Below are 10632 nucleotides of genomic sequence, written 5' to 3'. Positions count from 1 at the left end.
GATAAGGTTAGTTAACTCCTTCCGGGGGAAACATCTTTTAGGGGAAACCAACAGCATGACACGTTCAACAAAACAGCCCAGCCAGCCCACGCAACAGGGAATGAGGTCCATAAGTGCCAAGCCCCACCTATATATACAAGCTTCTTAGTTTCATACTTTCAAATACAGCTCGACTACCAAGAGTCACTGAACACTTGAGGAAAATCTCTGATCTGGAAATCAGAGACCAAAACAAACACAAACAATGGTCACAAAACCATCAAAGTCACAACATGAGAAGAATCAGAGATTATTCAAGGAGAAGAAAACTTTTGTTTTTTTTTTTTCTTTTCAGACTCTGTATTTCCATTGCTTTTTAAATTTTTTTTCTTTTTTATTCAATTTATTTTTTTAAGTCACATCCAAGGTAGTTAGCGTATAGTGCAACAGTGATTTCAGGAGTAGATCCTTAATGCCCCTTACCCATTTAGCCCATCCCCCCTCCCACAACCCCTCCAGTAACTCTCTGTTTGTTCTCCATATTTAAGAGTCTCTTATGTTTTTGTCCCCGTCCCTGTTTTTATATTATTTTTGCTTCCCTTCCCTTATGTTCATCTGTGTTTTCTCTTAAAGTCCTCATATGAGTGAAGTCATATGATATTTATCTTTCTCTGACTGACTAATTTCGCTTAGCATAATACCCTCTAGTTCCATCCATGTACTTGCACATGGCAAGATTTCATTCTTTTTGTTTGCCAAGTAATACTCCATGGTACCACATCTTCTTTATCCATTTATCCATCGAAGGACATCTGGGCTCTTTCCATACTTTGACTATTGTTGATAGCGCTGCTATAAACATGGGGGTGCATGTGCCCCTTCAAAACAGCACACCTGTATCCCTTGGATAAATACCTAATAGTGCAATTGCTGGGTCTTAGGGTAGTTCTATTTTTAGTTTTTTGAGGAACGTCCATACTGTTTTCCAGAGTGCCTGCACCAGTTGGTCTTCCAACCAGCAGTGCAAAAAGACCCTCTTTCTTTGCATCCTCACCAACATCTGTTGTTGCCTGAGTTGTTAATTTTGGCCATTCTGACTGGTGTGAGGTGGTATCTCATTGTGGTTTTGATTTGTATTTCCTGGATGATGAGTGATGTTGAGCATCTTTTCATGTGTCTATTAGCCATTTGGATGTCTTCTTTGGAGAAGTGTCTATTTATGTCTTTTGCCCATTTCTTCACTGGATTATTTGTTGGTTTTTTTTTTTTTTTGGGTGTTGAGTTTGATAAGTTCTTTATAGATTTTGGATACTAACCCTTTATCTGATATGTCATTTGCAAATATCTTCTCCCATTCCGTCGGTTGCCTTTTAGTTTTGCTGATTGTTTCCTTCACTGTGCAGAAGCTTTTTATTTTGATGAGGTTCCAATAGTTCATTTTTGCTTTTGTTTCCCTTGCCTCCAGAGACGTGTTGAGTAAGAAATTGCTGTGGCCAAGGTCAAAGAGGTTTTTGCCTGCTTTCTCTTCGAGGATTTTGATAGTTTACTCTCTTACATTTAGGTCTTTCATCCATTTTTAGTTTATTTTTGTGTATGGTGTAAGAAAGTGGTCCAGGTTCATTCTTCTGTATGTCGCTGTCCAGTTTTCCCAGCACCACTTGCTGAAGAGACTGTCTTTATTCCATTGGATATTCTTTCCTGCTTTGTCAAAGATTAGTTGGCCATATGTTTGTGGGCCCATTTCTGGGTTCTCTATACTGTTCCACTGATCTGAGTGTCTGTTTTTGTGCCAGTGCCATACTGTCTTAATGATTACAGCTTTGTACTACAGCTTGAAGTCCAAAGAAAACTTTTAAAAAACTTGTTTTTTAATGTTTAAGTGAGAGAGACAGAGTGCGAGTGGGGGAGGGGCAGAGAGAGGGAGATACAGAAATGAAGCAGGCTCCAGGCTCTGAGCTGTCAGCACAGAGCCCAATGTGGGGCTCGAACTCACGAATTGAACTGTGAGATCATGACCTGAGCCAAAGTCAGACGCTTAACTGACTGAGCCACCCAGGTGCCCCGAGGAGAAGAAAACTTTTAATATATGTTTCACTGCTAGGTTCGGGAAGAAAAGATAGGTTATTATATCCAAGAACAGAATAGGATGCTATATAAAAAAAAAAAATTAAAGGGAAAATTTAAGAGAAATTAAAAGTATGAAACCAAAATGAGAAACCTCAAAATAGGTTGAAAATATAGTGGAAGAAATTTTCCCAGAAGTTTAAGTAAAAAGACAAAGAGACAGAAAATAGGAGATAAAAGACAATAGAAGTAGGGGAGCATTGTAAGGATTCAACGGCAAATGGTAGGAATTATGGAAATACAGAATAGAGAAGTGCATGGTCCCCATGAGGTAATTCATGAAAAGATCCTACAACTGAAGTGCGTGAGTTTCCGGTGAAAAGCTCCACAAAGTGCCTAACCCACAAAAGAATAATATTAATCCCAGCTCAAGACATATCATTCTGAAGTTTCATAAAGCTATGGGCAAAATAGAGAGTTGAAAAGTAATTTTTCTTAAAGAAGGGGAAAATTTAAGGTGTTTGTTTACAAAGGATCAAAAATCAAAATAGCATTGGATTTTTTCCACAGTGACACTAGAAGCTAGGAGAATTGTAGCCAAGTCTTCAATATTCCGAGGTCAGAATGATTTATCATCTGTACTTGGTCAAACCAAGTCAGTTAATTGTCATCATAGAAAAAAAGATACTTTAAAATATGTAAGGTGTGTTGGAGGAGGGGCCCATAGCTGGTGTATTAAATCAAGAATATGCAGATTATGACCTGCTGGGTGGAGGGAGGTTATCCACATCCTTGGGTGGAGGCACAAGCCATCCACATAGGGTTGACAGGGAACTCCCTCAGAATTTGAGCTCCCACTTTGGGAAAGAGAAAACCTGGGGTCCTTTTGATTGAAGAAAGCACAGCTTTAATGCATACAAAAGAAGTAACATCACAAAATTTATTACTGACAGATCCCAGAAGCAGGGGGTGGGGGGGAGGTAGGGGGTGCAATGAGTGGGGGGCAGTCCTCTGGCCCAGTTCACTAGGAAGCAGAAGATACTTTTAGATGTTTAGATTTGTCTAGACCAAAACTATGATCCATAAGCTCATGATCCAAATTAGTATTCTATTTTTTTTTTCAACGTTTTTTATTTATTTTTGGGACAGAGAGAGACAGAGCATGAACGGGGGAGGGGCAGAGAGAGAGGGAGACACAGAATCCGAAACAGGCTCCAGGCTCCGAGCCATCAGCCCAGAGCCTGACGCGGGGCTCGAACTCACGGACCGCGAGATCGTGACCTGGCTGAAGTCGGACGCTTAACCGACTGCGCCACCCAGGCGCCCCAGATCCAAATTAGTATTCTAAATAAACTCAGTGTTATCACTGATAACTTTAAAAAGCAAATGTACTTTAAATTTAGGACATAAATTTTACCCTTTCTCCCCGAGAAATGATTAAACAATGCACTGTCTTTACAGCATATGATGGAAATGGAAATAGTTTCGCTATATTGGATGGAAGCTTGTAAGGTACATTTTTCTATCTGAATCAGCTTTGTAGTTTATTTAGTCCTAGAAAATCTTTAGGATTAGGGAGGATTGGTGGGAGGACACCGAAATGCAGTTTATACCTACATTTGACTTATGATTGTTTCAACCAAAAGGTGTCAGTTCACATTAATTTACAGACTTTGGAGGTTATAAAATCATTCCTTCAGGAGCCAAGGAGATTCAAGAGTTTCTTGTCATAGACTGCAAATAAATGGCCACAAATTCTTTTCAGTGCTTATACAGTTCTGACACCTGTTGTTGTCATGAGTTCTAAATATTATATCTTTATATGACATGTAAAACTATAACATTTATTATAGTATTAAATATATATATTATATAAGTATATATAACATTTATTGCATAATTAAATATTTGTTTACACATATATAATTATATATACATTATATTTAATAACATAAAAATAGGAAATTTCAACCATATAACAGTGCTATGACCCAATGAACTGTTTAGGTGCCAGTCCTAAGGATACAGGCAACAGGAGCTGATTTTTCTTTTTTCTCTTTTTAAAAAATATTTATTTATTTTTGAGAGAAAGAGACAGAGTACACGCAGGGGAGGGGCAGAGAGAGAGGGAGACACAGAATCTGAAGCAGGCTCCAGGCTCTGATCTGTTAGCACAGAGCCTGATGCAGGGCTTGAACCCACGAACCGTGAGATCATGACCTGAGCTGAAGTCGGACACTTAATCAACTGAGCCACCCAGGCACCCCGGCATTGGATTTTTCTACTTTGCTCATCCAAGGGTGGGGTTGCCTTTAGAATATTTAATTCAATTTTCATATCTTTTTTTTTTTTAATTTTTTTTTTAACGTTTATTTATTTTTGAGACAGAGAGAGACAGAGCATGAACGGGGGAGGGTCAGAGAGAGGGAGACACAGAATCTGAAACAGGCTCCAGGCTCTGAGCTGTCAGCACAGAGCCCGATGCGGGGCCTGAACTCACGGACCGTGAGATCATGACCTGAGCCGAAGTCGGCGGCTTAACCGACTGAGCCACCCAGGCGCCCCTCAATTTTCATATCTTAAAAAAATAACAGCATTATTGAGATATAATTCATGTACCATAAAACTAACCCTTTTATTTTTTTTAAGTTTATTTATTTTTTTAGTAATCTCTACACACAATGTAGGGCTTAAAGTCAACCCCAAGATCAAGAGTCACATGCTTTCATAACTGAACCAGCCAGATGCCCCTTGACCCTTTTAAAGTGTATAATTTATGAAGGATATTCTACTTTTTTGTGTTGCTGTTCGGTTTTGGTACCAGGGTGATACTGGCCTCATAAAATGAATTGAGGAGTGTTCCTTACTCATCTATTTTCTAAAATGGTATTAATAGATTTGGTATTATTTATTCCCTTAAAATATTTGATATATTTCACCAGTGAAGACATTTGGTATGGGCTTTTCCTTGTGGGAAGAATTGTATTTACCGATTCAAGATTTTTACCCTGATATATGTCTATTCATATTTTTTTACTTTATTTTATTTTATTTTATTTTATTTTATTTTATTTAGTTTTGGTAATTTGTTCCCTCTAGGAATGCCTCTGTTTTCAACTATTTTTAAAATTATTGGAATTACGATGTTCATAAGTATTCCCTTATAGTACTTTTCATTTTTGTAAGGTCTATAGTGTTGTCCCTCTTTTCATTTCTCATTTTGGTAATTTATACCCTTCTTTTCTTCTTAGTCTAGCTAAAGGTTTATCAATTTAATTTTTTCAAAGAATGTGCTTTTGGGTCTTTTTCTCTATTTCCTTTTGGTTTTGATTCATCGATTTCTATTTTTATCCTATTTCCTTATTTCTACTTAATTCAGGCTTTTTCACTCCTCTTTTTCTACCTTCTTGAGACGGAAGCTTAAATTATGGTCTTCCTTCTAATGTAAGCACTTAATGCTATTAATTTCCCTCTAAGCACAGCTTTGGTTGCTTCCCTTAAACTTGATATGTTGTATTTTTGTTTCCATACAGTTCCAGATATTTTCTAATTTTCCTTGTGATTTCTCCTTTGGCCCATGGGTTATTTATTTATTTATTTATTTAAAAAAATTTAATATTGATTTTTGAGAGAGAGACAGAGCACAAGGAGAGGAGAGGCAGCAAGAGAAGGAGAGACGCAGAATCTGAAGCAGGCTCCAGGCTCTGAGCTGTCAGCACAGAGCCTGACATGGGGCTTCAACTCAAAAACCATGAGACCATGACCTGAGCCAAAGTCAGACACTTCACTGACTAAACTGCCCAGGCACCCCTAGAAATGTGTTAATTTCCAGATATTTGGGGGGTTCTTATATTTGTTTTTGCTAATTTAATTCCATTGTAGAAAGAGAACATATCTTGGATATTTTAGTCCTTTCAAATTTATAGAGGCTTGTTTTGTGACTTGCTATATATAATCTATTCTGGATGGTGTTTCATTTGTTTGAAAAGAATGTGTATTCTGCTGTTGGAGTTTTCTACATGTCAAATATTTCAAGTTGGTTGATATTGTAATGCAGGTCTTCTATGTCCGTGTTGACTTTCTGTCTTCATTGCTGAGAGAAGAGTTTGAGATCTATAACCACAAGTGAATTGTAAATTTATCCTTTCAGTTCTCATGATTTTTGTTTTACCTGTATTAGAATTTCCTTCCTTTTTTTTTTTTTTTAATTTTTTTTCAACGTTTTTTATTTATTTTTTGAGACAGAGAGAGACAGAGCATGAACGGGGGAGGGGCAGAGAGAGAGGGAGACACAGAATCGGAAACAGGCTCTAGGCTCCGAACCATCAGCCCAGAGCCTGACGCAGGGCTCGAACTCACGGACCGCGAGATCGTGACCTGGCTGAAGTCGGACGCTTAACCGACTGCGCCACCCAGGCGCCCCAGAATTTCCTTCCTTTTGAAAGCTAGTTAATGTTCCTTTGTGTGTGTTTGTGTGTGTGTATATGTGTGTATATATGTTTGTGTGTGTGTATGTGTGTGTATATATGTGTGTGTGTGTGTGTGTGTATATATATATATATATATATATATATATATATATATGCCACATTTTATTTACCCATTCATCCATCAATAAACACTTGGGTTGCTTCCACTACCACAAACATGGATGTTCAAATAGCTCTTTGAGTCCTTGATTTTGATTCTTTTGGGTATTTAAGAAGTGGAATTGCTGGATCAAATGGTAATTGTATGTTTAATATTTTGAGAAGCCACCATACTGTCTTCCACAGCAGGTGCACCATTTTATATTTCCTCCAGCTGGCAAGCCATGGGTTTTTTACCTCCCAGCAGGAATGAAGTCCATCCCCTCTGGCAGAAAAGTAGCTAGTTTTCTTAGCTAGCCCAGTCCACACTAGTAAAAACTAGAGTTCTGCGGCAACAGGTGGGGCAGGACAGAAGCAGCCTCAGGCATGTCTTGCCTGAGTAGATGTCACAGACATCTACTATCTCTATTAGAATTTCTAGCAGTTTTTCAAGAATCGATAGTTCTCAAATTGTTGTCTGTGTTTGGTTTCAAGAGCCTTGAAATGGCTGTTTTTGACAATTTTGTCCAGTTATGTACTTGTTTTGTGTGCAGAGGAATTGTTGACCATGTCACATAGCTGCTGCTGAAAGATTCTTCCACAGTTTCTTTTTTCTTTAAATTTTTTTTTAATGTTTATTTATTTTTAAGAGAGAAAGACAGACAGAGTAAGAGCTGGGGAGGAGCAGAGAGAGAGGGAGACATGGAATCTGAAGCAGGCTCCAGGCTCTGAGTTATCAGCACAGAGCCCAATGTGGGCTTGAACTCATGAACCTTGAGATCATGACCTGGGCCAAAGTTGGCCACTTAACTGACTGAGCCACCCAGGTGCCCCGTTCCACAGTTTCTTTTTATTTATTTTTTTATTATTATTATTTTTTAATTTTACATTTTTTTTTTTTTAACGTTTATTTATTTTTGAGACAGAGAGAGACAGAGCATGAACAGGGGAGGGGCAGAGAGAGAGGGAGACACAGAATGTGAAACAGGCTCCAGGCTCTGAGCTGTCAGCACAGAGCCCGACGCGGGGCTCGAACTCAAGACCGCGAGATTGTGACCTGAGCCGAAGTCGGCCGCTTAACCGACTGAGCCACCCAGGCGCCCCAACACAGTTTCTTTTTAAGTGGGGACCTGTATTAGTCATGTAAAAGAAATCCAACTAAATTAGTTAGGACTTTAAGAATTTTGAGTCACAGAACTTCCCCTTCTCCCAAACTGGCTGAAACAATATAGGAAATTGATGGCTCACAATTTTTTTAACTATTATTTGTTTATTTATTTTTATTTTTGAGAGAAAGAGAAGGCTCAAGAGGGGCGGAGAGAGAAGGGGAGAGAGAGAATCCCACACACCCGAGATGGGGCTCAAGCTCACCAGCGGATTATGACCTGAGCCAGATGCTTAACCGACCGAGCCACCCAGGCATCCCTATGGCTCACAATTCTAAACAGTCTATACGATAGTTTATAAGTTAAGTCAGACAGGTGAGGTTTGATAGTGCAGCTCTAATGATGCCACTACACGCCTAGTTCTCCTTTCCAGCACTCATTTGACGGTACTGACTTCATCTTCAGGCTTTATTGGTGCCTTTTCCCTAGATGCTATCCCTTCAGGCTTTCCCCTTGAAGGAACAAAACACTTGCCCCACTTTCAGACCTCATATACTCAACACCATACCAGAAGAGCAAGGAGGCTGCAGTTTATTAGAAGATCCATCTTAGGTCTCTGTGGAACTCACTGGTTCTGACTGGGTTCCATGACCATCTCAGAAGCTGCCAGAGGGAATGGTTATGCTGGATGGCTTAAATGGGAGGAATGAATGCTCAGGAGGCAACCAACAAATGTTATACAACCACACAAATTAGCCCTAAATAAGAATAAATAAACAACTGTATCGGCTCCCCCAGCGAGGCTCATATGCTCAAAGCACTTAAAGAAGAATTGGCCTTTGAAACTAAAACCAGAGTCTTCATGCTGTCAGCAATTGATTTCTCGTTCCAACCCACCCTCCCCTCCTGTTTTGGCCTCATTCATGGCTACTGCAGAAAAGGCTCACCTTATGAAGGATATGGCCATCAGCAGTTACCCCAATAAGCGGCTTTTCCCCCCCTCCCTTTTCTTTGTCCATGTAGCAATTTCAAGCAAGGGCTCAATAATGCCCAACTCAGGTCAGTGCCTATCCCTTGGCCCAAATAGTGCTGCCAGAAGCAAAGAGTATTGTAACTGACGTTGTAACATGCCCATCTCAGTGGTCAGAGGACACTCTTCTGTTGCCAGAAGGGCAAAAAGAAAGCTTCTCAAGCAGTCAGGAAACAACAGGTACCAAAGACCCTGCTGGGATCTAATTGTGGGAGGCTCTCGAAAGTCAGGCTGAGGGGGCTGAACTTTACTGAGTAGAAAGCACGTGTACAAGGGAGAGACCTATTGTCAACTTGTCGGTTTATCTGGGAGGTACAGGGCAGGGCAGATCCCACGGATTCATCTACATAATACAATGAAGTTCTGAAGACAGTATTGCACGTAGGTATGTAAATGATCAGGAAGGCCATTTATCCCAAAGCATATCTTTCCCCTGATTAGCCACCCAACTTTTATAAAACAAGAACACTTCAAAAGACCCGATTTCCAGCCACGCATTAGCAGAATAATTCTTCAAGCCTAGGAGTCTTGGGGGGAAATTTAGTTATTGTCAGCCTTCCCCAGGATTGTTATTTCTCCTTGCAACCTAAGCATGCGGCCGGGCAGTGCTAATTCAGGTCTTCCTTTGCCAATGTTGAACCAAGGAGGGCGGTGGAAGACGGCAGTCCCACAGCACAGCACGCACCAAGGGCTGGCCCTTGTCAACACCTATTGTAGGAATTCTTAGAGGGGTCCCGACACAGAGCTTTAGGCCAAGTTTCGCCTCAGAGGCCCACGGAGCTTCCTTTAAAGAAAGCCCACAGCAAGAGTCCCCACCCAAGCAAAAGATTCCCCACCCAGTCCAAGGCCGGGAAGATGCCCCACCCAGCGGCAGGCTGGGCCGGCCTCCTAGGCTGGTTTAACTGGTTGGGACGACCGAAGCCTGCTGGCACAAAAGGTATGCACTTCGGGAGCTGAGGAGCAGCCAGCCAGAGGGTGGAGAGGAAAGCTCTTTCCTTTCTCAAGACCACCGCAGCCGCTGCCCCAAAACCTCCTTCACTGATACTCGCTGGAGGTAGGTGTTACATCCCACCCAGTCCCCCAAGACCCGGGACTGCGCAGGCGCTCGCTGAGCACCCGCGCGGCGCGTTCTCTCGCGCGCTCCCTCAGCTTCCTTAGCGAGCCCCTGGGCCGAAGGAGGCGCGGTGCTTCCAGGGTGTTGTAGTGTGCTTCCTCGACGAAGGGCCCTCACGTAAACTGGGCGCTGGGCGTCGGAAAACTACGCCTCCCAGCGTGCCCCGCGCGAGGGCACAGGGCGTTTGCCCTTGACGGCTTTAGCCGTCAGCGCAGGGAGGAGGACCCGGGAAGCCGGCAGCGGCGGTAGGAGGGAATGCGCGTGCGCGCTGGGCCGGCTCGTCCCGTTCTGTCCCAATCATTGTAAACAGGCGGAGGCTGGGGCGGGGTGGGAATGGGGCGCCCGAGGCCGGCCAGGGGCGCAGCGCAGGAGGCGCCTACGGTGGCTGCGGCGGCACGGTGAGCGCGAGGAGGCGGCGGCTGCGGCGGGGCGGGCGGTCGCGCGGCGTCAGGCACAGGTCAGTGGCGGCCAGCGGTGGCGTGCGGGGGTCGTGGCGATGCCCCTCCCCTGCCCGCGGGGCGCTCTCCGCACCCACCTCGCAGCGGCGTCTGTCAGGCAGCGTGCGGGGCTGGGAGCTCGCCGCGCGCGGGGTTGGAGTTGGGGGTGGGGGGCGTGGCTGCCCCGAGTGCGGGTTCATCCCGGGCAGGCTTCTCCCCAGTTCTCGCCCCCTTGCCGGCCGTTCCTCCCATTTGCCGGCCGGGCCTCCCTCGTGGCACCCGCGTTTGTGATTTGGTGCTCTCGGGGTCCGGAGGAGGAGGGTCGGGAACCGGG

The 10632-nt window shown here is 43.0% G+C and overlaps 1 protein-coding gene across 3 annotated transcripts in view; it reads left to right on the top strand.

Moving 5' to 3' along the window:
- The first annotated feature begins 9672 nt into the window (after nucleotides 1–9672).
- Nucleotides 9673–10632, top strand: part of RALBP1 (ralA binding protein 1) — a 48331-nt gene continuing 47371 nt past the window's right edge. The window contains exon 1 of one of the 3 annotated variants that reach the window (XM_019418472.2): nucleotides 9673–9801. The gene's annotated coding sequence lies outside the window, so the exon portion shown is untranslated. Of the gene's footprint in view, nucleotides 9802–10128; nucleotides 10319–10632 lie in introns of those variants that run through there. The other 2 variants (XM_019418471.2, XM_019418470.2) reach the window with 2 other exon arrangements.

Source organism: Panthera pardus, unplaced genomic scaffold (assembly GCF_024362965.1).
Source record: "Panthera pardus isolate Hobbes unplaced genomic scaffold, ASM2436296v1 HiC_scaffold_15, whole genome shotgun sequence".
NCBI lineage: Eukaryota > Metazoa > Chordata > Mammalia > Carnivora > Felidae > Panthera > Panthera pardus.
The sequence above is the reverse complement of the archived record's forward strand: the minus strand, read 5'-3'. Positions and strand labels throughout refer to the sequence as shown.